At 36.2% G+C, this 27,785-nt stretch overlaps 1 long non-coding RNA gene across 1 annotated transcript; it reads right to left on the bottom strand.

The window, feature by feature from the left end:
* Positions 1-22: 22 nt before the first annotated feature.
* LOC120301749 lies at positions 23-27,785 on the bottom strand. Its single transcript, XR_005554996.1, has 3 exons — positions 27,663-27,785; positions 9,068-9,305; positions 23-153 (listed from the first exon to the last, which is right to left on the bottom strand). It is a non-coding gene; the product is annotated as an uncharacterized LOC120301749 (long non-coding RNA).

Raw genomic sequence — 27,785 nt, 5'->3', positions numbered from 1 at the left:
CTTCATAGAAGAGGAAAACATTTAAAGAAATGGCCTCTTCAAGTGGCACTTTTGCTTTGCAGAAAGCCAGGCTGATGCAGGGAGAAGGCTGTGGTTTCATTTAAATGTCTTCATATCAAGGATGACATGCACAATCAATCTTCCTTGTGACACCTGGAGGACAGAAATTATTGATGCTTAGTAGCCACAGAATCATAAACAAGGAAATTGAAGGTGATACTTAATTGACAATGCCTTGTCTGTTACAATATGAAACCTCTTCCTATTCTCCGATGGAAAAGGGGGAAGAAGCCTGAGGTTCATGCACACTGGCACAGAGAAATATTGAATAACTAATCAATCTAAACATCAGATGGGATTTTCATGTAGCTCATCATTTCTGTAAGGGTTCCAATACATCCATTCTCCTTTGCTCAGAGAAGGTGTTTTTTCTCTTCCTGTGAAATTTATTCTCTGAAGATGGGCAACATATAGAGAAGCTCTAAAGGGCATAATTAATCCTGACATCTATTCCTCCAGTCTTATGTCTGAAATTCTAACATTTATTTAACCCTGGCATATATGTGTGTGTGTGTGTGTTTGTGTGTATATATATATTTTTAAGGGACAATTCAGAGAAAGGTATTATTATTTCAAGATCCATTGAAAAGAACAAGTAGAAATTGCACAATCCAACATGCCTAGACTGCTTTGTGAAAATCTTCCTTAGGGTTAAAAGAAATTTTAACCTACTGTTTTTCTTCTTAGATTTTTGTAGATAATTTTGAAAGTATGAAAAAGTATTAATTTAATTGTTTTTGTTTTGTTTCTTGTGATTCTCTGACTGGCTAATATTAATTATGGACTGGCATTGAAAATACTTCTTACAATCTGAGGGTTTTTCTTCATGGCTGAGTTAAAGTACGTGAGCCTTTGACCAACAGAAAACTATGCCAGCATAAAACTTTCTGACCCCACTGGCAATCTCTATCCTACTATGAGTTCAATGCTTAATGTGCCCTGTATACTTATTTACAGGATTCCTGGTCTTTGTTTTCCTTGCCTCCCAACAAACCTAATCATCCAAATCCTTAAAGTGAGTCTAGGCTGACCTAGAGAGAACATGAGTTTCCATAAAAAGGTTAGAATGGTAGATTTAGCCTCCTATCAAAACTTGCAAATGTTGGGTGAAAAATGTTTCATTTGGGTCTGTTGAAAGACAACCTGAGTATCATCTCCTTTTGGACATGGGGTTTAGCACTGTTCCAGGAAACCATATTAGAAGAACACAAAACCCATCTTCCAAAAGAGCCTCTGCCATAATTACAAGCTCAAGAAAGGTTGTTCCATGGACCAGCAGAAAGAGAAAGAGATGGTGCTTTGTTTCCCAGCCTCTCCCTTCCAACCACTATTTCTGGTTACCTGCTATTTAGATGAATCTCTAACTTTGAATGAAGGATCAGCCTGAAGAAGATCAGAGGGGAGAAGGCAATGCTATACCAGCCTAAAGAAACCAAAAGGGGTATGCACTACTGACTGTACTATGGATTTATCTCTCCTCCCAAAACAAGCTAGCTCTGAAAGGATGGGAAATGATATACAGTATGACTGCCTTTAGTTCTTGCTTCTAAAACTAGGAAAGCTATAATGTTTCAGAAATATCCTTCCCACTTTGGAAAATCAGAAAACAGAAAAGAATGAAAGTCTGGATTAAAGTTCTTCTTTTTACATTGAGCATAGAGTATACCTGTGTTGTAAGTTTAGTCACTGAAAGAGTGGCCATTAAGTGGGCACCATAGGTATACAAATCCATATCTACACCTGAATTATCGCAAATTGGACTTTCAAATTTGGATGTTAAGACACCTGTTTATTATTTTTGCTGATTTACAGAAATTACCAAGTGATATGCAACTTGATTTTGATGCACTTTTTTCCTATTCTCAAATTACACCATTCGTAAAATAACTGAACATAAAATAACTATTACTGCATAAGAACTGAATTGTGGTTGTTGGGGCTGGGTTTCCTTAGCTTTCAGGTATGGCATGTTTCATCTTGGATAGCCCAGCAAATTCTGTTTATAATTAATACATTTATAAATCTGAGTCTCACATTACCGGCTGATGATAGAGTACACACCAGAATATGAAATTTTATGAGTTTGAGAATAACCTTCATTACAAGGATTTTCATAGGCTCATAAACCATCAGGATGCTGTATCATGCCGATCTTATCTGTTGTATAATAAATCAAAAGGCTTCTCATCAATTGGGATGTCCTATGTGGGTGATTTTAGTGATGTTTCATTTCTTCTATCATTGGATTCATTAGCGAATTAAGAGACAGTGATTGATTCCTAACTGGAATCCATCAACCAGGGTTATATTTTTTTATAATATTCTCATCAATTAAAATATATTGTTATCTTTTGACTTTCTGTATGGAATTCATACGAAGAAACTCTATGCACTGAAATGAACATGAACAGTAGAAGAAAAGCTAAGCTAAACAATTAAGATTTCCAAAACAGCTATGAAAAAATTACCTGATGAAGCTATTTTTTTAAAAAAATATACAGTAGATATATTAGAATATTAAAAACGCCCTTCAAAAATCCACATGATAGGCATTACATTTTGGAAAATATGCTTCCTGGAATATTATCTCACAGAAGGCTGCTACATTTTTGTTTGAAATATCCTAAACTGTCTGTGGAATCAAAAACGTTTCAGCACAATAGAAAGCAAAACTAACAGTCTCCAAGAGCCACCTCACTTATTGGTAACTCCTATCCACAGAAAACACTGACTTTTCTTTGCGGAACACTTTTCAGTATTCATATTAAAGAGAAAAAGAAAACACAGACAAATATCCTTTAGACGTTTGGGTGCAAAGGAGTGCAAACTAAATCCCATCCCAACTCACCTGTTAGAAGACCACTAGGTTACTTGAAAGAAAGACACTTTTTGCATACACAAATTATAGACTAGAAATTAAAATAAGGCCACATTTTTACACCTGCTACTTAGAAAGCTAATTCCAACAAAATCAACAGATACCCTGCAGAGAAAGCTTGTTTAAAATGGGGGTACTAATAGGAAACAGAATGCTGTTCAGAAATCTCAGGGGTGGGGACAAACCTTGACTTCCCCCATAAAAGACATCCTCTATGTCTATACATTGCCATCATGCATTCCTATTGCTATATGTCGACCATCAGGTTGGAAAGTTCCATTAACATGACATCTGGCTTGTAGTGATGCCAATATCTTTCATTTAATTATTTCACTCATTTATAAAACCGCCCAACTGAACCAATGTAACTCTGGGCAACATACAGCTCACAAATGTAAACACTGACAAAAAATATAACCATATGTCATTTAAAAAGGCAATATGTAAAATGCTGGACCAAATGGGTTAAATAAAACCCAAAGGGGGCCACCACTCAACTGAACCTAGCAAGCAGAGTTAGGGAGGGTCTGATGTATATTGGGGCAAGATCATGCTAGGCAAAAGAAGTGGCCACCAGAAAGACATTCCTCCTAGGTCCCATAGAATGGCAATGTTTAAATGAGGAAACCTGAAGCATTCCCTCCCTATGGCAATGTATGGAATGGGTAAACCTCTTTGGGACAAGGCAGTCTTGCAAGTAACCTGGCCCAATATCATGTAGGGCTTTAAAAGGGGTAACTAGAAATAGCAATAGCAATAGCACTTGGACTTATATACCACTTCACAATGATTTACAGCACTCTCTAAGCAATTTACAGAGTCAGCATATTGCCCTCAACAATCTGGGTCCTCATTTTACTGACCTCGGAAGCATAGAAGGCTGAGTCATTCTTGAGCCAGCGAGGATCGAACTCCTGGCAGTAAACTGAATTAGCCTGCAATACTGCATTCTAACCACTGCATCATCACAGCTCTTTGAATCATACCTGGAAGCTTATTTGAAGCCAATGTAGCTTACAGAGTAGAGGAATCACATGGTTCTGGAACTGTCAAGGTTGTACGTGCATATACATTATTGAAGGTTTAAATAATATTTCATACAATGAAGCTGCTTCTGAAAAATTCACGATCCATTGCCTTAAATGGCTTCCAGCCATCCCACTCCACTCCATCTCACTCCCAATATGCTGTTCCCATGTTAAACAAAACCTATCTTACTTCCATTCGCCATAAAACTTAGGCTGGCTCTTTGTTTTTTCCCCTGCTACTGCCTATCTATTTGAAATATTTTTTTTAAAAAAAGCATTTCAACTAATCCCCATCCCACTTTTTTAAATTGGGGAAATCACATTTGCACATCTAAGAAAGTCAGCCATTCATCTGAATTTCAAATGACAAGACAGACTGTCCACCTTTATTGGATTTGTTACGTATATGTTGGCTAGAATATGACAAATGGCACCAATCCCTTTAGAGAGTGCTCTGAGTCACTGTTGGTTCAACAATTATAAGCTACTCAACAAGAATCTTGCAAATCAAGTAGGATTATTCCTGCTATTTTTAATTCAGAGAACAAAGGGATTCCAGACTCAAAGACACTTTTAAATGATTTTAGTAAGCACTGCAACCATCTCAACAGATCAAACGGTTAAGAGGATGATGGACAAATTGTCTGATGGTGTTTTAAAGAGCTCTAAAAATTCACCTGACAGCAACATGGAATTATAAAGGAAGCGTTCCTCTCTTACGAAAAAGCAGGATATTTATTTGGCATGAAATGTATTTCTCCTGCAGAAACCTGATTGTGTGTTAAACTGATGAAGATAGAAGAGAGGTTAAATATTTCTTGTGGCCCACTTTTCTTCCCAAAAGGTTACCCAAATTATTTATTTCATATCTCTGTATGCCTGATTTAACTAGGAAAACAGACATACAGAAACAAATATCAATGTGTTCATTGTATGATTAGACTACAAATCAACATGCATGGATTCAAGAGGAAACAGTATGTTACTGCAAACATGGCCATTGGGTAGATAATCTAAGTTTAGCTCCAACTCGGATTACAGGTCTTGTCCAAAAAACTAATAAACAGAAAATTTAGGCCAGAAATTCATGATAATCATGAGTGGGTGATCTTAGCACAGTCGTTTGGACTAAATTACTTGATGTGGTTGCTATAAGGATAAATGTAAATTGCTAGGTGCACAAACTAGAATTCTTTGGAAGAATGATAAGATCCAGATCCAAATACAGATACAGATATGGATAGAGATATGGATACTGACACCAATACCAATACTGATACCGATACCATTACAAATACTGTATATGGCACTGAGCAGAATGGGACAATTCACCACAGCCAACTTGCTGTGGGACAATTAGCCACGGGAAAATTCAACAAATACAAAAGTTAAATTAATATTGACAGAACCTTGGCCAATAATAATAAAATAAAGAAATTCAATACAGAAATACAAGAGTTGCAGTAATTTTGATGAAAACTTGGTCACTAGTGATAAAAGTAACTGAATGAAATCATTGATACAGTGTTGAATTGCCGTGCAATTAGTTTTCCTGTAATGAGTTAGCCATGGCAAGTTGTTCTAGTCCCACACTAAGTAAACCCTGAGGAGTGTTCTTACATGCCATAAGATGTGCATGTTCTACTGGTCATTAGATATTTCCCTTCTTGACCATATCAACAGTATTACAGTCCAGCAGATGGCCATTGCAGCAATAACAGAGAAAATGTAGGAAAAATGTAGAGCCAATCCCTGGCCTCTCCTATCTATAATTCTGGAAAGTCAATGCAGTGTCATGTTACATGAACCAGTGATCTGATTCAGCATAAAGGAGGTTAATTTAAATAGTGCAACCAGCCAGATCCATAGTCACTGATACATCAGGGGAGATGTAACACATCCGTATGCTTTCTATGCTCACAAGTACTCCTGCTGCTTATAAGTTCTTTCACATGGTGAAATTCCAGTGAATAAAGAAAGTGGTGACCAAAGCCCTGAGGATCTGCCATAACCTAGAAGAATATCTCCCCAAGACTCAAGTTTACGACTTTTTGTCTTTTTTAGCAATTGTCTAGTGAAGGAAGAAAGGGAAGAGAATGTTCCCAGAGTCCTTAGCAAGCCAGATAGGTAGTCTTAGCAAGGTTTTCTCCTTTTTCCATTACAGCTACCATTATAAACAATTCAGACACTCATGTTTATTTCTGTTTTAGCAACTTACAGTATCAGCATCAGCAAGTAATCAGGTTGAAATGATTTGTAACAAATCCTGAACTGCTGTAAACAAGCACAGTTTACTTATGCCTATGAAAACATTAATAATTTCATGCACATTACTTTTACGACACCGATTTTCCAATTTCATTGATTTTGCAACCCAAGGGAAGACAGTGCACCATTGTCAATAGACTTCCTTTAAATGAAAACATCATTTTTCCTTCTACCCATTGCAGGGAAGACTGAAACTGACTTCAATAATTAAACTACAGAGAGAAATCAATATTGCAACTGGTTGGAAATGAAACAACTCATAGCAAAATAAACTTTTGTTGTACCATTGTACTAGTTTTTAGAAATCATTTTGTGCCTGCTGCAGATCTGAGTTAAAAAAGCAGAATAAAATGAAAAGCAACGAGTATAAGTTATTCTCTCCAAAGAACTGAGTACTGTGAAACAGAAAATGAGACACAGTTGAGTAGTTTGGCATGTACAGCTCAATATATTTCTGAGAGAACTAAATAAAGTGATATCAAAATAATGTGCACAAGGACTGATAGTATGGGTTATCTTAAACTTAAAAATAAATCATCTTACACAGAGCACTTAATGCCACTTCCTAACTTTGTCCTTAGATAAAAGAACTGACATTCAGCTCAAAATCCTAAACAATAGACAATTTGTGCCATGCTTTGGAAAAAAATGTTTATTTTAACTATAATGAAGATAGTTTAGGAAAACTAAGGGCCAAACAGGCTAGAAATATAGATTAGATATCTAGTTCCATACAGAGAAAGTCTACTAACAATTCTTGGACTGACCGATCTAAATCAGAAATTGTGAGAGAGTACTTGAAAGCTATTGTACCATCACATGCAAGTGGGAAAACGTACCAGTACTAAACCCAAAGACCGGAAATCACTGAGATTTCCTTTTTAGTTGTAGTTTCAGAAGTGTCTCATCACTACCACTTGTTTTTCAGTAGTAAGCTAATTTGTCACAGCCTTGTTGAGTATTGATAAAGACACTTGAAATTTTTTATTTTACTTCTTCAGATTTAATAAAGTCTTTCTCTGATCAGTAACCCAAAGTGTGAGATGGTTCTTGATGATCTTATCCGATAATTAGTCAAAGGAAATTACATCTGCTTAATGCTATTTGTACTTTTTCAGATTTCAGAATTCTAACGGGACTTCTGAATAATGTGCACTTGTGTGTGAATAAGAAAGCATCTGATTGAGAGAGAACAGCTGTGAAGGTCTAACGTATTTTACATTGTTTTTCCTAATTTTTGCATAGTACATTTTAAAAGTTTGTTTTATACTTTGTAAACATGATTCCGGTGAATTCTTTCAATTCACAAGAAGAGGCAACTATGAACTAGATATAAAATATTTTTTGTGTAATTGAAGCTATATTACAGAAGGCATTGCCTTACATTAGACTATCATCCTATACCCACCAACATAACCACCATACCCAACCCCCTCTCAAAACACTTCCATTTCATTAAACATGTTGTGCCACTTAACTCCAATCCAATGCATGTTTACCAAGGAGTAAGCTTCATTAAACTCAATGAGAAAATAGATATTTAAGCTGTGGCTATATTTTTAGCCTCCTATGAATTAAAACCTGAGCTTGCATGTCTCATCAGTAGAATAAATATCCTGGCACTTCCAAGAATATCTGCACATAAGTTATTCTAATTGTTTGTTAAGAGGTACACCTGTGGATCTTGCATACAGTTTAAATCAACTTTTCTCCCTGCACTGCACTGTCAATGGACTATTATTATTCTGTTTCTTCTACAGAGCTAAACACGGAGCTAAACACATACTTGTCACTTTTGTTTATTTTCCTTACTTTTTTTTTTTTTTAAGAATTTGGATTGTTTGTATTCGTGTAAAATTTGTTTAATAAGAAATACATATAGAATAAGATAAAAAATGTTTTTGGGTTTCTTTTGTTTTCTTTTTGTTATTATGACCTGTCTCTTATAGCTACCACAAGGAAACTGTGAAAATTGTAAGTTTTGTCCTTCTTTTCTAGATAAAGTTCTAAAGCAGGGGTAGGCAACCTTGGCTCTTTTATGACTCGTGGACTTCAACTCCCAGAATTCCTGAGCTCAGAATTCCATGCTCAGGAATTCTGGGAGTTGAAGTCCACGAGTCATAAAAGAGCCAAGGTTGCCTACCCCTGTTCTAAAGCAACAGCCTTTGAAAAAATGGAACAGAAGAAGAAAGAGAAGAGGGATGATGTTAAAGTTTTACTTATTCATTCACAATGAGGGCTTTATATAAGGAAGTTGAACAAACACTATAAAGGCCCCAGGAGGACACAATACCTCTTCCTCACTTTCCAAAATGTGCACATAGACTGCATCCAGTAGTTGCTCTCAAACTATAATTTATTATATATTTTAATATAATTATGAATGAGGGCGGAATGTCTATTTAAATTAAATTAAATTGAGCTTTACCCTGGTTCACTCTTCTGTCCTGCACATGGTCATTCTGGGAAATATGGGTACTGGCAAATTATGAAGAGTCGAGTATGGGCTTTGGGCCAGAAAAGTTGGATATCCATGCTATGTCTGCTAGGGGGCACTGTGTATTTGTAATATCTTTGGCCCATTGCAACTGATACAGCTTGAAAGAGCTGCATTTATTAGATGAAGATTTTCTGGTATTCTGAGCATTTCATTCATAAAAGTTAAATGCATTTGACCCATGTGTATGTCTATACCCAAACAATCAAACAAATCTAAATCCAGGAACAAGTGTTGCAATTTTAAGGGAAGCACAGATAATTTTAGGAGGGGGGGATTGGTTATCTATCAAAATCCCATCAACCTCATTTAACCAGAGATGATCTGCATACTTACATTCTGCAGGTAGCATCTTCACTGGTCCATTAAGTTTGTCTTCAGCCCAAATGATGTTTTTTTTTAATCCTCCTTTTTGTCCTTCTCAGAATAAATTCCAATTGAAATCAGGTTTATTTTAAGCCCAGGGCTACAGCATTTTATGAAAGAAAGATTTTATGTCATCCAGAGAGCACTAATGTATACAGATGCTGTAATTCATTGCTTCTGCTGCACTTCTTTTCTACCAGCAAAGTTCCTGGAAAAGATATTATCAAAATCTTCTGTTAGCATGGGCAAGGAGAAGAGAGAGGGAAATACTTCTGCAAAAGATATTACCAAACAGCACAACAAAAAGATTAATTTTGTATAACAGAGTTCTAGAAAATAAGTCCACCATTCTTCAGTATTCACATACACCATTCTTCTCCAATGAACTGAATTCAAATTGAAACCCCCTTGGAATTTGCCTCCAGAGAGAGCGGTTTTCCCCTCTCTTAGCAGAAGTTAGTTTTTTTTCAATCAAGTGTCCTTGCTCAATTCCTTACATTGCTAGTAATCGGTCATAGTTCTTATCTTAAAAAGAAATAACATCGGCGCTATAAATTATTAAATTCACAGAATGCTTTTTCTTGAAAGGCCCCCATTAAAGGAGGTATCGTTGCTTTGAAAGCCCATTCGTGAAGTTTATTCTGCAACCTGAAGCAAGGTATAACGACTATATTATAACCAAGCTCATGCTTATCAATATCAAGCCACAAAGAATTCAGAAGAAGATCAAGACCAGCATTCTCATGTAGCCTCACAGTTAGGCTAACATGCAATAAGATGGCTAAAATTATAAGGGATAAATATAAAGAAACACTTCAAAAAGTGAAGCTCTTTCTCTGCAAACTGTAGGACCTTTGACTTTCTGTCCTCTCAGAACACTGAGCGGATCTGAATTACAAGTTCCTTTTGAAAGAGGTAATGCAGGGATGGTCCTTGTATAGGACATCTGCTCTTGTCTGTAGTCCAGACAAGAAGTGCTAACCATAAAGAGCACAAGCCATGAGTAGTAACACCAGTTTTATTACAAGGTTACAGGAACAACATTTTGCACGTCTGAAATTTTCTCTCTCCTTGCTAAATGTCTATGGAGATTCTCAGTCATCCAGGTCAGGGTTGTCCCAACAGTGCTTTTTTAAGAGGCAACTGGACTTTCTTGTTTTTCTCTGAAGACATTTTGCTTCTCATCCAAGAAGCTTCTTCAGCTCTGACTAGATGGTGGGGAATGGAAGGGTTTATATTCCTTGAAGACAGCTGGTTTGTCTGTGTCCTCAGGTTCACCTGAGTAGTGCAAATGGGTGTGAAGCCTTCTTGGAATCTTGAAACAGTCCTTTCAGCAGTTCCAGGAGCTCCAGAGCTTCTTCAGCTCAGCAGTGCAAATGGGTGTGAAGCCTTCTTGGAATCTTGAAACAGTCCTTTCAGCAGTTCCAGGAAGGCTCCACACCTACTCAGGTTCACCTGAGTAGTGCAAATGGGTGTGAAGCCTTCTTGGAATCTTGAAACAGTCCTTTCAGCAGTTCCAGGAGCTCCAGAGCTTCTTCAGCTCAGTAGTGCAAATGGGTGTGGAGCCTTCTTGGAATCCTGAAACAGTCCTTTCAGCAGGTCCAGAAAGGCTCCACACACTACTCAGGTGACTCTGAGGACATATACAAACCTCCAAGTGGCCCCAACAACTCTCTAAAAGAAAGCAAATGACCAGCTGTCTGCAAGGAATATAAATCCTTCCATTTCCGCACCATCCAGTCAGAGGGATATTTCTCTCCTCCCTTACTTTTATCCTTCTGAAAACTAGAGAGGGTCCCTTCCAAGATGCTTTTTCTCCCCCATCCCTCCTGGGGGTTCAGATATTCCTAACAAAACCAAAATGTATTTTTTGGAACCATTGCATCTTGAAATGGAGCAGTTTTCCCACTGAGAAGAAACAGGGAACATTTAGTGCCATTGTTTTCTTGTGCCATGTAAACCACTTGATTATCTATAATTTTTTTCCTGATACAACCTCCCTCTAAATTAGTGCTCTGGCTGGGAATTCTGCATGTTGAGGTCCATGCATTTAAAGTTGTCAAGTTTGAAAGCATGGCTCTAAATGTTCCTAGATGAGGCACAGACCTTTGCCTGGGCAATTGCTGGATTTGACCTTTGATAGAGCCAAGATATAAAACCTGTCATCCCATAATGATGCTCACCCATATTAACGAAGAATACACATACACACAGGACAGACCCTATGACTCAAGAAAAAGCTGTTATTCTCTTACAAGTGGTTGTCATGTTTGAGTGGCCCGATTTGTGAAGCTTTGGACCTGCCTTGTCCACTTAAAAGATCATTAATCACCGCCCCCATTTATAAATCAAGAAAGCCAACTTGCTGAGAGCGATTAAGAGCTTGAAGCTCCGCTGAAGTACTTAGCCAATTCCCAGACCTAGATTTAGCATCTCCTCTCTCCACCTCCAAGAGGTGACCAATTCATCATCCCTCTCCCATTGAGGCAAAATGAATTTGACAGAAGAGCACAGGAAAGCCAAACAATATCACAAAGCTAATGGTTAAAAGGTAGACATAGCTCTTTTTATTTCTCCCCTGCTCTTGTTTTTTTTTTTAAAGATGCTTATACTTTGGAATAAATGACCACTTATTCCCATAAATGTTCATTTACTCCATAAAGTGTCATCGACCATTTATTTGGTGGCTTTCTGCTTTAGACTGTATTTATTTTAGAATAATTAGATTAGAGAGCAAACATTTAGAGAATAAATGTTATGAATTAGAGCAGATTTTGCTAGGATTTAGATCAGGTAGACAGAAGCAAACACTTGACATTATGGAACTGCGGTTTTAGAGTATGGATTATTCTGCTCCAGTGCCAGAATATAGTAGAAATTTGTTTCGTTCCTTTTCCTTCCAGATGGCAACACTTGCTGTTACTAAATAAACATCCATATATCTATCTGCAAACTGAAAGTCAGGTTAAAATAATGTTACCCTGAATATACCATAATCATAAATGAGGCATCAAATTAAACCATGACATAAATGTAAATTTGCTGGAAAGCAGCAGATTGTCAAGACACTAGTGTTTTTGTTAGTAAACGCAACAAGAAGTGGCATTGTAGTAATGAGAAAAACACAGAATCAGACTGCAGCACCTCTGTGCCCATAAGCTTTAAGATTTCTAGCCTCAGTGTACTCAAGAGCTTTTAGTCACTGGCTCAGCAACTTTAAAAGAAGTACCACAGAAGGTTTATATGTTTTTCACAACACAGAAGTGGTTTTTTTTAAAGACCGTAGCAACCTTTTTTACATCAGAGAAAAGGGTACCAATAGAGGAGAATATTTGTAGCTCAGGATTGAAATGAGGGGTCCTTGGTGTTCTTTGACCTTGGTTGTTTTCATTACCTTAATGAACTTACTTAATGAAACATCTGCAAGAAAACAACCAAGCTCTGAGAGCACCAAGGATTCCTGAAAAAAAAAGGTTTCAGCAGAACAAAGAATAGTCCACTAGTCACGTACATGAATTGTGTCCAACTAGCTTGTAGAGATGTTTGCTCACTACAACTACAATGCCATACACATTGTTAGAGATACTTTGGTGAAATGTCCTTATATCAGTGAACCCAGTTCCGAACTTAAATACTGGAATGCTGTTGTTATTGTGTGTAGGTGTTTGTGTATGACAATGAAAAGTATGTTAACAGAATAAATATGGAAATGAATGTCAAAGAAGAACAACACAAAGATCCAACTGTAGATTTTAAAAGATGTTAAAATGCAAAATGAAATATAATGAAGCTATTCTGATCAAATCTAAGAATTTGGATTATTTTTCATGGGCATTTTTTCTTTCTTTCTTTCTTTCTTTCTTTCTTTCTTCAACAATGCTACTTTGCACTTCTAAAAGGTACACTTTCTGAATTGCAGAAAAGGTAGGAGTATAAATGTATCACTGTGGAGAAAAAAGTCTGAGTGACTGACAAATGTAAATAGAATGGACAGTTTCTATTACCCCCTCACATTTTCTGGAGAATAATTTGAGAAGGCTGGGTAAATTGTGTTTTACGAAGTGTAATGATGTGTAATAATTTCCTGTCAGTGTGAAAGTTACAAGTGGAGTGAATTGGATCATTTTCTGAGGCAAGATGGCAATAGTTGAAGAAAGGAGAGGACAAAAAGAAAAAAATAGAGAAAGGCCCTTTAAGGTTACTGCCTTTAAAAATTGATAAAAGCATAACTGTAGGAGCAAAAATTAAACTCTAAATACGGTAGCTGGCAGTGATAACAAAAGGCTGATCTTCAGTAAGACTCAGCTACAGGCTCACTCTTGAGTGAACTATAGCCTAGGTTATCACAGGTCATATGCACCGGGATCCCATGTCAATCAACTGAGACAAGACCTGGAAGGTGATTGACTCTGGAGTTGAAACAACAGAGATGGAATAATCATAAGGCTGCAAGGCAAGAGTTAAATTGTATTCCCCATTTAGGATTTGGGGGGAACAGAAAACCTGCATTTGAAAGATCTCTATTAAGTACCAAAGATCCTGTAGGAATCGGGATAGAGAGCAACTGAAAGTACCAATATCACGTCTGCTTAGTTTAGCCAGTAGTTAGAATTTTTCCTGCAAGCCTTGTCTGCATCATTTCTGTTTACATTTGTTCTCTCCTAACCATATCTTAAGCAAAGAGATTTTACTTAGTTAAGCTTCAGATGATGTAACCTTTCTGTTACAGCTTGCTAGATGCTATTAGACTTCATCAATTAGGTGACAGCTTATCAAACCTCACAGGTTCCATAAAAAGACTCAGGTAGGCCTGTAGCAAAGAAAGTACAGAGGTTGGCCTCTAACGATCTTGAGCAAAAGCCCAACAAGACAACTTTAAGGCAGAGGATATTCTCTTTAGAGCAGTGGTTCTCAACCTGTGGGTCGGGACCCCATTTCACAGGGGTCGCCAAACAATGCAGTCTGCCATTTTTTTCCCCTTTCCTTAGCCCTTTTATTCTATTGGCTTTTGAAAGCCAATAGAATAGACTCTCTTGAATAGAGTCTAATTCTATTGGCTTTCAAAAGCCAATAGGAATTGTCCAGGCTGTCTCTGCCCTGCTGAGCCCGCCAAAAGTCCCATTCTGCAAACGGTGCTGCACCAGTTGAGTAGTCCTCGACTTACGACCGGTTGAGTAGTCCTCGACTTATGACCGGTTGGGGGTCGCGGCATTAAAAAGGTTGAGAACCACTGAGATAGATAGATGATAGATAGATAGATAGATAGATAGATAGATAGATAGATAGATAGATAGATAGATAGAGGAACAAATCCCTAAAATTTCTTCTTTGCCATGCCATCCTTTTTCCTAGTGACATTGTCACATGGTCACCCCAGTTTGTCCCTGTGATTGTTAAAAAGCAACCAAGTTAATCCAGAGCAGTGGTTCTCAACCTGTGGGTCGGGACCCCATTTGGGGTCGAACAACCATTTCACGGAGGTCGCCAAACAACACAGTCCGCCATTTTTTCCCCTTTTCCTTAGCTGTGCTACTCCCTTTTATTCTATTGGCTTTTGAAAGCCAATAGAATAGACTCTCTTGAATAGAGTCTAATTCTATTGGCTTTCAAAAGCCAATAGGAATTGTCCAGGCTCTCTCTGCCCTGCTGAACCCGCCAAAAATCCCATTCTGCAAATGGTGCTGCACCAGTTGAGTAGTCCTCGACTTACGACCGGTTGAGTAGTCCTTGAATTACGACCGGTTGGGGGTCGCAGCATTAAAAAGGTTGAGAACCACTGCTTTAGAGGGAGATAGTTGGTTTAGAAATATTTAGAAATGCACACACACACACACACACACACACACACACATATTGTATGTAAATAATTTAGTCAGCATACTCTGTGTGAAGTCATCTAGTTTTTGCTCTTTATTAGGTCCAGCAGATTTTGTCTCAAAAATTAGGCCCAATGCAGTGACTTTCATTGAGCCTATTAGGCTTCTCAGTCCTCATTGTTTATTCTGATGTTTAACTTTTGGTGAATTTATTAGGCTCCAGAAGATTTTAAATACTCCCTGATAAACAAGTTGATGAGCAAACAGTGCCCACCATTCACGTTAGAGTGAGGCCCTTCAGGTGTAGGTGGGCTGCGATAGGAAGTGACTATTCATATTGCCTACAGATTAGAAGAGAAGATTTTAAAATCTGCTTCATTGTGAAAGATCATCAATGATCTACCTCTACTCTTACAGGATCCAATCTGGGTCGGTCACTGGGACCCGAGGTTTTGTCTTCCGAGCTTTTAGACTCGTGCTGGAGCTCATCTTCAGGGAATTTCTCCCTAGCAAGTAGCTCTAGAGGTAGCAGGTCGCAGTTTCCCTGAAGATGGGCTCCAGCACGAGTCCAAAACCTTAGAGGCATAACCTCTGGTCTCGGTTACCGATCCAGATTGGATCCTGCAACATTATCCTGGGACACTTATATTACCTCTTCTCTTCTTTCATGAACAAGGAAAATCTATTAAAAACAGTATTAATCTAATTAGACCCATTGATGTTGACTAGAAAGTCAAGCACTGCTCCATAATCTGACCTATTAAGTGAGTGTCTCCATTGTTCAGGGGCAAAGAAATATTATGCAACATACCAAAATCTTGGCAAATTCCAGCGTAGATTAATCAACAGAGAAAATAGATGTGAGCGGTATTGCATCATTCTCTTCTCTCCTATCCAACTCATCCCATATATGACTTATTCCCCAGAGTTTTCTCAAGGACTAGGATAGTTCAATCAACTTGTGAGCTAGAGGCACAGTGGCCAAGTGATGAGTGTGAGAAATGATTGCTAAATACAGCTAAAATTATTAATGTTCAATTATTCATGCTGACACTATCTCTCTTTTTCCTCTCCCCTCCTCTCAGCTGACAAACGTAACTATAATATTGTACTTAGAGTCAGAGCGAGGCCTACAGCCTACAATTAATAATTGAACATCAGTTCGTAATAATTACATGATAACTTTATTGACCAAGCTCGGGGCAGAATATATGACACAATATATTCTGTCTGGATTATTGGACAGCAATGTCCTAGGCAATACAGTGTTTTTAAGTGTAATAAATTATTATTCGTATTATTATTTCTCAGCCTAAAAGTATCCCTATGTTCTTAAACTATTGGTGCTAGAAGTTTAATATAAATATATTTTTATTTAAATGATAATAGATTTTTTCTACTAGCTATAGTCAACCTCATGTATAAATTACCATCGTCGTTTGCTCTTTGAGAAAGTATTCAGAAGTACAGTAGGCCAAATAGGACATAAGTGTGTGTTTAACTAAAGACTCCTTGATGCTTGAATTAAGAGCTGGATTGCGAATGGAAGGAAAGGTCCAGATGAGGAGCAGTGAGAAAGAATGCTTGTAGTACTGCTTTATGCAGCTCCCCAGTTACTGTACCCATTTATGAATCTTTTGAAGCTTAACTACTCTACGCACAGTTTAGGCTCTTTAGCTAATATAGGCTTCCTTATTTAAGCTCTAGAGATGAGAGCTGGATTTAAGTAAAGTAAAAAGGCTGTTCTATTTAAGATAAGTGCAGGGATATTTTATACAGTAAATACTGTATAAATGCTGATGCTACACCCTGAGTTAATCTTTTTCACCACAGATAAGTCTGTATGTTTCAGTTCAAACATGTGGTTACCTTACATTGATAGAATAGTTACAATTAGGTGATGAAAAAAATAGCTATAATAAATGTTCTAAAATATTCAAAACAAAACTATTAACTCTTCTAAGAACTTTTTTGCTTTCTAGCCGTTCTCCATATGTTTGTGCACTGGGAGAAAACGGGATCAGCCATCTAGCTTGCAACTGTAATGAAACATTTTAAAGGACATTAAGTTTGCATACCTTGCTTTCTAATTACTTTCAGAAATTGCCTATTAACCATCTTAAAGCTATTAGAGGCCTTCAGAAAAATCATCAGGTGAATTTATCTTCAAATCTGAACAAAAGAAAAATTAATTACCAGTTTAAGAACTTAAAGAATTTAAAAATGGCGAAAAGCTAAATAAGATTTTGATCTAAGAAAGTTATAAATGGCTTAAGAGTCCAAATATATTTGGAATATTAGGGTTTTTTTAATTAACTATAAAAATAAATAAATAACTGCTCATGGGAAACATACTTATTCTGACTACCCCGTCTATTGCAAGTCATAATAAAAGATAAGGAATGGGATTTTGGAAATTGGACACTAGAGAGGACTAAACTTTTCAAGCAAAGAAAAAAAAATACAAGTTTGTTAATTAGTATTGGGACTTACAAAATAACACAAAACATTATAACATCAGAAATATTAAAGGAGATTTTTGAACAATGGAGACAGGAATTAGTGAATACAATATCAAGACTGTCAGTAACAATGTCTCCTTCTATGGATAGACAAGTGTCTAAACGATGATAATGAAGGTATGACAGAAGTGGCACAAATTTTATCTGACAACTACAAATAACAGGCCAAGAAAATGATATGGAAAAGGACACTTTACTATGCAAAAGAAAATGGCTGAAACTTTAAAAGCAAAAAGAGAAATTCCTGGAAACAGAATGACCTAGAAAATGTTTTCTTATTGGATCTACAAAAGACACTTGTTAAAATCTTGACAAAAACTGTGCATGGTGGAATAAAGAATAATTGAAGACAAATTAAATCCTACAACAATATTTGATTGAATAAAGATTAAGATTGTTAGAAATAAAAAGGAATATGAATTTGGTTTATTTGATCAAGGTTAAACTAAGACTTTTTTTTTTCAATGTTCCAACCTTTTATGGACATTTTGCTGACACTAGACTGAAAAGTTGATGTTTTATGGATTTGCTTACAGATAAAGGATGGCATATATGATGAAAAAATAACTGTTCAGTCTTATGGACCAAAGAGTTATTACATTTGTTTATGCTTGTGAAGAAGATTACGAGTCAAGTCTTTATATATTTATTTGCTTTTTATTGTATTTTTCTTCTTTTTCTTTTTTTCTGCACTTTTTATTCTTTCTTTCCAGTCTCTTTCTCTAAGTTTAGTTTGCATAATTTTTTACTATTTTAATTAAAATTCTTAATGCAATTAATTTTTTTAAAAGGAAGTAGAGATGTCTTTTCCACGGTGGCTTCAAAACTGAATCAGAAAAGGAACCCAACTTCCCAGTCACTCAAAAGCTCCACTGATGCTAAAGAGAGGACAGGGTGAGAGATAAAAGCTTCATCTGTTTGTCTCCCAGCAGTAAATGCTGGTTCAACCAGTAGGGGAAAGTACCTGCATAGTTTGGAAGATGAAGAGAAGATGACTTCTTTCCAGATTTAAGATGAGTAATAAAAATAGCTCAGCTTATTTTCTGAGTCAATGCAACAGAACTCCACTGGAGAATATTGATCTTTATACTATGTATAAACAACCACTCGAGTTAAGTGCATAAAAAGATATTATAGGTAGTCCTCCATTTACAACAATTTATTTAGTGACCGTTCAAATTTACAACATTGTTGAAAAAAGTAACTTATGACCATTTTTCACACAACCGTTGCAGAATCCCCATGGTCATGTGATCAAAATTCAGACAGTTGGCAACTGATTCATATTTATGACGGTTGCAGCGTCCCAGCTCACATGATCCATCTGATAAGCAAAGTCAATGGGAAAGCCAGATTCACTTAACAACCAACTTAGCAACTGCAGTGATTCACTTAACAACTGTAGCAAGAAAGGTCGTAAAATGGGGAAAACTCACTTAACAAATCTCTTGTTTAGCAAGATAAATTTTAGGCTCACCTCCTAATTCTTCCCTTCAAACTATGCAACAGTAACTTTTCTTTTCTTGGTAGATCAAAACAAGTACTAATAAGCATAAAACAACATTTTATGAATTATGTCATATAATTTCTGTATCAAAATGTAGATCTATAAGAATTTTTATGGAGAAGATCTTTGGTAACACTGTTTTCAAGCCTTTTAAAAACATGACAATAACTTAAGGGCAAAAGTAACTTACAGAGTCATGAAGAAATAAAATTCTGATGTCAAATGGAAATCAAGCTACTTTTGCTTGTCCAGATCATTCACTGTTTGATTAGTTATCCATATTCAATAAAACTATCCTATTTCATGTCAGTCCAAATGTAAATAGAGTGTGGGTTTTCCATAGTGTGTAGGAATTTCACAGTTGGTCTGTTGGAATGCTTTGGATATAAATTGATATGGAAAACACCCTGACTTTCAGCTTAAACAATGGGGGGGAACAACTGACCCAAATCCTGGGGGTGGCATTTTGCTTGGTTGATTCCTTTTGTGTTCCCAGTTACATAATATGGAAGTTGTATAATTGATAATTGCACAGATCATGAAATATTCTGGATAGATTTCCATTACATCCCCATCCTAGAGCAATGCTGAAGTCCCTCAATGGCTAATTTTTACCCTTTCCATAAAGAAAATGTAATATTTTAGTGAAAATATGAATACAATGAGCCATCCTCCTGAAACCATATTGATGTGGGTACTGATTTACAGTAATGGTATAGATAAAGCATAGAATCAAGAATCGAAATAAAATGCTTATAAATGCCATATATTAAGCCTCCTGGTTTGTTATAAAGTAATAACAGAAAAGCGTCCATTGAAGTGTTTGCAGTTGTTAAATAAGATTCTTTGTGACTTGCAGAAACTGGAACACAATGAGGAATTATCAGTGCATTCTCCATTGAAGTCATCTACATGTGTTTATTTAATAAACAGAAGATGGCTTTATTATACACATTTGATTTCCATATGCAATCAGTGCCTCATCTGTCACCTGTATCTAAGCAGGGTGCTTTGTACAAATCTGGAAATGAAAAATTCAGAGCAGGGTGCAGGAAACTCATTTAATGTCGAGTGCAGTCAAAATCAAGATTTCTTTATTTGTAGTAACAACGCTGTTAAATCAGAAAATTACTCTCCCATTCTGCATGTCCTTCTTTCTTTACAATTCAGTTGTTTGATCATAAATTGTCGAGTGCAATGGCTTGTCTCCTCCACTTTCCACAGTGGTCGAGACAGATTAAAAACTCCGGCACACCACCAACCACTTTCAGCATACCATTAGCATATATATGAGATTTGAGACATTTTCTAATATTCTCCAGCAGAACTCATCTGTCAGCCAGGTGATGAATTATAAAAACTCTTAGCTTGTTTAGAAAAGAGAGGGGGTTGAAAAAAAAAAGGAGGAAAAGAAGAGGAAAATATATTGATCTTTCCTTTTTATTTCATCTTATCCAGCCACCTTTATATTTGTTTTCATAAGCAAGGATAACCAACATTTGTCTTCTTGGGGGCTACCATTTCTCTACTTATTAATCTGGAATCCTGGACAATCTAATTCTCCCCACCAAGAGTGTAGTAAATGGAGTCAATAGTTCTTACAGAAACTTCACTGGTATGAGGTCATCATTGGAAAATAAATGATTCTTAGAAAATCCTTATAAGTAATATTTTTGTTTTTTTTTAGAAACAGAATCTTAGACAGACAGGCAGACCTGTAGATATATATTTTGATTAATAGATATAGATGAGGCCAGATCAAGTTCTTGAGCCACCAGTTTGCCATCTTTGGTGGCAGACCCAAAGTTGGCTCTAGCAACTAACAACTATACAAAGATCAACAATATTTCCAACAAAGATCAGTTTGTACATAGCTATGATTAATAAATTAATTCTGAATTATCCTTTCAAATGATAGTAATAAATCTATTAATCATAATTTTAAAACTATGTGCATATTACATTTTCACAATGAATGCATTCTGATAAATTATCATTAGTTTGAATGCTGTATAACCTTCACAAAGAAAAAGAGTACAAATTATTATGGTTTCTGTAAGAAGGATTTGAGATGGGATGACTTCTGATGTGGTATCATTACCTAGAAATAGATAGTTTATTGACTGATTAGTCTTACAACCATATCAAAACAAATAAAATAAAAGTAAAAAGTAAAGTAAAAAATACAAATATGTCAAATAAAATGAATAAATATTCTGATAAGTGTATATTGCCTTTACACATACCCCAGTCTGTTCAATATAGTCAATAATACTTTCATAATATATTTATAATATAAATCCCATCTGTGAAATGCAGGCTTACAAATGAAGATGCAATAACAACATTTCTAATATAAACTTTCAAAGTTTTTATAATCAGTTTAGGAAAAGTATTAAAGACAACTTAAAATAAATTGGATTGTATACTAACTAACTTCATAGTTCATAGTCAAGGTTATATTCAGAAAATAAAATCACAAAATAGGATTGGTTAGGAATCCACAATAAAATTGTATCATTCATAGCATTTATTACTCAAATCATAGTCATAATGTGCCATAGATTGTCTATGGAGGATGTATAAGCTAAGGAAGAATCCAAAAAACTGAAAAGGTCAACCTGACAGCTAGAAATCCTAGGATCAACCCAAGCCTTTAAAAAAATTAATGAAATAGGTGGTAAGTAGTGTCATCTTAAAACCTGTGGTTCAAAAATTTCTGCTGGGTAGCTCTGGAGAGCTCACTATTAGGATAAGAGAGCAAGGAAGTCAAATGTAAATTACAAATTCCCCAGCAGCTGCTCAGAAGATGGAACTATGGGATTTGGGCAGCAAACATCTTGGTGACATGTCCATGGCTTTGGAGCTTTCTGTGTCACTTTGCTGTCACCATTTAATGGTGATCTAGAGTTTTTTTCTGTTCAGATGAGTGGTGGGATTCAACCAGTTTGCACCACTTCAGCAGAACTAGTAGCTAATTTTTTATTGCCCAAGCCCAGAATGGACTTCTGGAAGCGGCATCCACACAGAGAACTGGTTGTTCACATATTTGAATCCTGCCACTGGTCCAGATGGAATAGCCTTATAGAAGACTATAGAAGTATTTATGGCCTAAAGGTATCTATTTATTTATGGGTAAGATCCAAAATAGACTACTTCTGCTTATGCTAGAAAAAGGAAAAGAAGTCAATCATTCATTTCTCCCTTCTTTTTGCTTTCCCTATTTCACTTGAAAGCCACTATAACACTGTAGTTTTTATTTATTTATTAAATTTATTATTAATTGTTGTGGTTTGCCTTATGGGGAATTTGGGTTAATAATGGTCTTAAAATCCCTGGCATTTCTGGCTTTGCCCCTTCCAAACATAGCTACATTTGTAAGGATTAGAAAAAAGAAATCAGTTCAGATTTATTCTCCCGATGAACTCTTGAACTCCTGAAGGAAAACTGAGATACAAATCTAATAAATAAAATAAATTAATTTTTGATCATGTTGGGGGTATTTTTTGTCTTCATATAGCAGCACAAATAAAGCAACTCTATTGATCAAATTTAATGAACTATGAAGAAGAAATCTCCAAATTAATCAGCTTTCTACTATGGATATATAAGCTTTATGGAAAGCTATTTTCTCTTGTTTTTCCTCCATGAATTTCATGCCACTCTGCAAACTTGTAATATGGATATAAGACTATTAAGTTATGGAACGGAAAGGAAAGGAATGGAACGGAACCAAACGGAACAGAACAGAACAGAATAGAATAGAATAGCAAAGTTGGAAGGGACCTTGGAGGTCTTCTAATCCAACCCCCTGGTCAGGCAGGATACCCTATTCTGACAAATGGTTGTTCAATCTCTTCTTAAAAATGTCCAATGTTGGAACATTTACAACGTCTGGAGGCAGGTTGTTCCACTGATTAATTGTTCTGTCAGGAAGTTTCTCCTTAGTTCTAGGTTGCTTCTCTCCTTGATTAGTTTCCATCCATTGCTTCTTGTCCTGCCTTCAGGTGCTTTTGAGAATAGCTTGACTCCTTCTTTGTAGCAACTCTTCTTTGTGGCAAACTCTTCTTTATGTCACAGGACAATTGCAAGAAATATTGGAATAATACTTTTAATATTCAAAAGTGTTTGTAAATGGGAAATATGGTTGTAACGATAACTAGAACAAGTCACACATCAGAACTCTGTATGACTTTATATGTTCATGCAAAGTTCTTGTGCATAAAAGAGCCCCAGTAAGAGTTAGTCTGTAAGCGTATAGTTCATACAACAGATCTCCTAAGTAATGCATAGGACACATTTCCAATGAAAATGGTCCTCAAATGTTCTCATATTTGCAACAAATTGCTGAACTAGGAATAAACAGTTACAGATGATGATGGTGGTGGTGGTGGTGGTGGTGGTGATGGTGGTGATAGTGGTGGTAGTGATGATGACAAGGAGGAGGAGGAGTCACATTAAATTATTCAAATGTTCTCAAAGAGAAAAGTTAAATAGCTGCTTATTGTTTCCTCTGAATTCACATGGCTTACTCTCCTGTTAAGAACATGAGATTTCTCAATAACTTTATGGTGGACATTTTTCAAAGTCTGTTAGCATTATAACAATGGCCTCCTTCACAATAACACTCAAGGTTGATAATTGGTCTGGAACCAGTCTGATCAGTCATCAGCTCAAGTAACCAATCACAGTGAATCAGAGAGAAAGATTATTTTAGTAAATTCAAGGACTAAAGCAAAGTTGTTTCTTTTCTGACAGCTTTTAAAATATCTCATGGGGGATTACTTTACCAACATGTTAACATCACAATGCCATGTACTCAATCAGCTCTATTTGCACAACAATGCCATGAAGCCAATTCAGAATATTAAGAAACTGTGCTTTTTCCCCCTAAATGAATGTTAAAGAGGAAGTTGGGCTGCGAAGACATATTTCTATCCCTGTGTGCCAGCCACACTTAGAAAATATCACTGTAAAATGAATGAATGCATTTGTCACAAAGCCGAAATGTTCCAGAATATGATCCCTTCTACCTCAGCCTTAAAGCAACCAAAGATTTCAGAAGAGGTGTGTTGTTTCTTTAGTGGTACATAAAAGAAATTGCAGGAAAACCAGTTTTTAAAAAGGGGGGGGGTAGATAAAGTCCAGTCTGATCAATTAACAGGGGACAAAGCACTTCTGATTAGTTTTAGTAGTATAAGGTCATTATACTACTCATTTATTATTATTATTAATACACAACAATGTGAAACTCCAGCTACCACTTCTTTAACTGGTGTTGGCCTTCATAGGCATTTAGTTCTTCACAATAACCTAGGTCGGATGTCATAATGCACAGATCCAAGCAGTGTGGTCTTTTGTAACTGAAAGATGGAAATTTTGTCAATGTGCAGATTTTCTAAGTGCCATTCAAGGCTTTTTGGAATGTCACCCAGTATGTCAATAATCACTGAGATCATCATGGCCAGTTTACACCCTACTCTTTCAACTTAGATTTTCAGATCTTGATACTTGTTGATCTTCTCCAGTTCTCTGCCTTCTGTTTTACTATCAATTATCCACATTTTCTTTTTCTTTTTTTTTTTTTTTTGACCATAGTTAAATCTGGTGTATTATCAGCCAAGACTTTATTGATTTGTATTTGAAAATCACACAATATTTTCATCTGCTTATTTTCAATTACTTTTTCAACTATATGTTCCCACCAATTTTTTATTACTGGCATATGATGATTTTTACAGAGATTTAAAATGAATTATGTTTATAATCAGTTTGGGTAATTTTCTTCCACAAGTTGAGTAATGATCTATTATTTCTTTTGCTTCTTTTCACAATCTGCATTTTGACATTTTTTCAGTTCTGGCCTTGACTACATTACTTTGAGTAGTTTGCTCTTGAGCAACCAAAATTAAGCCTTCAGTTTCTTTTTTTAATGTTCCAGTTGTAAGTCATTTCACATAGTTCTTTCCAAACGTGGATTGTTTTTTTGGTTGGTTGGTTGGTTTTCCATTTTCCAGATTTCTATTATCATTTATACTTGGGTAGAATCACCTCTGGTCTGATTGAAATAGCTTATTGGATGATTTGTAGCTCATAGTGTTCACTTTATCCAGCTATTGCTATTATTTGTTGCTTTACAATTTCTGAAGCTTCTTCAGTGTTTCTGGTGCTAAGCCAATACTTGTTTTATTATACTTGTCATGATCTTTACATTTTTCAATGTTTGTTCTTTCATGTTCTTTAAATAACTTGCATTTGATCTTAATTTCTTTATCTTGGCCTCCAGTCTGATCTTCCACTTTGGAATTGAATATGATTTTGGTTTTAGTTTCCTAATTTTGATACCCAGTTTTTCTGCAACCACTACTACTATGCTGTAGGCAATCTATCTGCTTGATAGATGTTATTTTAATCCTTGTGCGCACCTTATTCACATCTTTTATTATAGGTGCCATATCTTTTGGGGCCACTATTTTCAGCACGGACAGTCTCGGACTCTCTACTGGTAATTCTGTGTATGCCATAATTTTATCTTTTAATTCTTCACATTGAAACTGGTAGAAACCCAGTTCATAGGTTGTTTCAATGCTGGCCTGTACTGGTTCTGGTTCTAAGTGATCATTTCTGTAGTTCATATAAGCTATTTTCTCTATATAGCCTCCAATTTTTTTAATGAGTTTCTTCTACTGTTCTACTATTGTTTTTTGAATCTTCCATGTTTGCATGGTGTAATTTTTAAATATAGTATACTTTTATCTTCTCTGGGGTTGTTCTTCTTCTAGTAATCCTAGTTAAGCCCCAGTTGTACAGCCATAGCTCCTGAGTCCCATTGCCCATTTTTTCAACAGATGCTCAGGAACTCTAACATCTGACATGGTTCTTGTTGACCCAGGTAATGACTGAACTGGTATAGAATTCTTTTTCTGTTTTCTCAGCAGGTTAAATGGGATGTTGGTTAAATGGGATGATGGACACTTGGTCTAACTCTTCCACTAAGACCTATCTGGCATGGGTGATCATTTTGGTGGAGTACATTACCAGAAGGATAGCTCTCAACTTCATTGGAGCATCACAAGTCCTTCTGCCCTGACAAGAAGGTATTCGTGAAGAGGGTTATCATTACCGGTCATTGAAATAGACATCCAGATGTTTAGACCAGATTTGGCATTTTTATCTAGCACCGAGTCCTTCCCAAGGGCCTGTAATAGGCAGATATTGTGTAATGGTGTTAAAAGTATCATTATAGGATGTAAAATGTTCCAAGTTGCAACTGAAGGTTATTTTGTCAAATGCCAATGATATTCAAATGGTGTTTGAATGGATGGCACCCAAGGCACCTCCTATCTTTACTTTCTTTTGCCACAGTCATTCTATTTCTATTTGCAAGTCTTTATATTTCTCCAGTTCTTTTCTGTTCAGCTGTCTCCAGATACTGCCATGTCCACTGTCCACATTTTTGTCTTTCTTATTTACAACTGCTAGAACTGAGGTATTATGTGGCCGGTGCTTGTCTGTTGAATTCTAAAGTCCCAGAGCACTTTAGCTTCTTTGTTTTCTTTTTTATCTATTTTGCGGTCCCACCAGTTCTTGCTTGTGAGGAAATGGTATTTCTTGCAGATATTCCAATGCATCATTGTTACTACTTTTGTCATGCCGTTGTTTGTAGTCAGTCTGTGTGATCTTCTTGCAATAGCCAAATAGGGTGGTCCATTGTTTTCTTCAGCTTCTTTACAGAAGAGGCACTTGCTCTCTTTTGCTGTCTTCTCAATTTTGACTTTGTAGGCATTTGCTCTTAAGGCTTGGTCTTGTGCAGCCAGAATTAGTCCTTCTATCTCTTTCTTTCTACTTCTCTGCTCTTAGCCATTGCCAGGTCCTGTATCTGTTTTGCCTGCTATTTTTTTTTATGCTTTTCACACAGTCAACCCAATGTTTAGACCAGATTTGGCATTTTTATCCACCAAACCTAGACTAAACATCTGACTGACTTTGCAATGAACCAATTTTACTCAAAGAGATTTTTGTTAAATACACATTTATATAATGTCTCCTGACAAAGTTTATTGCACTGCTCAACCTTATAAGGCACTTTTCCAAATAACGTATTGTTCATTATTAATTTAAGCAATAATGTTATTGTTAATAAAAATTTTAAAAAAAATACAAATGCCTGATATAAGAAAGTAAGCTTTTGTAGATAATTTGTTGCAGTCTGAGATATTTGTATATTTTCGAGGTAATAGTAATTATCATAAACAACTAACTTTATACATACGAAGCTGGAACTAGTTTTACAATATAGGAGTAATCAAACACAGTGGCAATTCCTCCCCAAAACATTATTTAAAATCTTTTGTGAGGGATCCTCTGAGCTTGGTTGTTTTCTTGCAGACATTTCGTTACCCAAACTAAATAATATCATCAGTCTAGCACAGGGGTAGGCAACCTTGGCTCTTTTATGAATCATGGACTTCAACTCCCAGAATTCCTGAGCCAGCCAGGCTGGCTCAGAAATTCTGGGAGTTGAAGTCCACGAGTCATAAAAGAGCCAAGGTTGCCTACCCCTGGACTCAAGCATCTGCAAGAAAACAACCAAGCTCAGAGAGCACCAAAGAGCCCTCCTTTCAACCCTGAGTTACAAATATTCTCCTTTACAATGTGACTGCTTGTGTCTGTTTTGTGTTTTGTCACTGTTTGATACTATTTTATTGTGTACTACTTACCATTACTTTTCCCCGTTCCAACTAATTGATTGGACATTTCCCCCTTCTTTTCATTCTCTTCATTTGATCTTAATCAAAGATAATGTATTGGGAATCGTAATATTGCAAAGCCATTTAGCAATC

Source organism: Crotalus tigris, unplaced genomic scaffold (assembly GCF_016545835.1).
Source record: "Crotalus tigris isolate CLP2741 ecotype Arizona unplaced genomic scaffold, ASM1654583v1 scf7180000024391.5723578, whole genome shotgun sequence".
Taxonomy (NCBI): Eukaryota; Metazoa; Chordata; class Lepidosauria; order Squamata; family Viperidae; genus Crotalus; species Crotalus tigris.
This window is presented reverse-complemented; position numbering and strand designations above follow the sequence as displayed.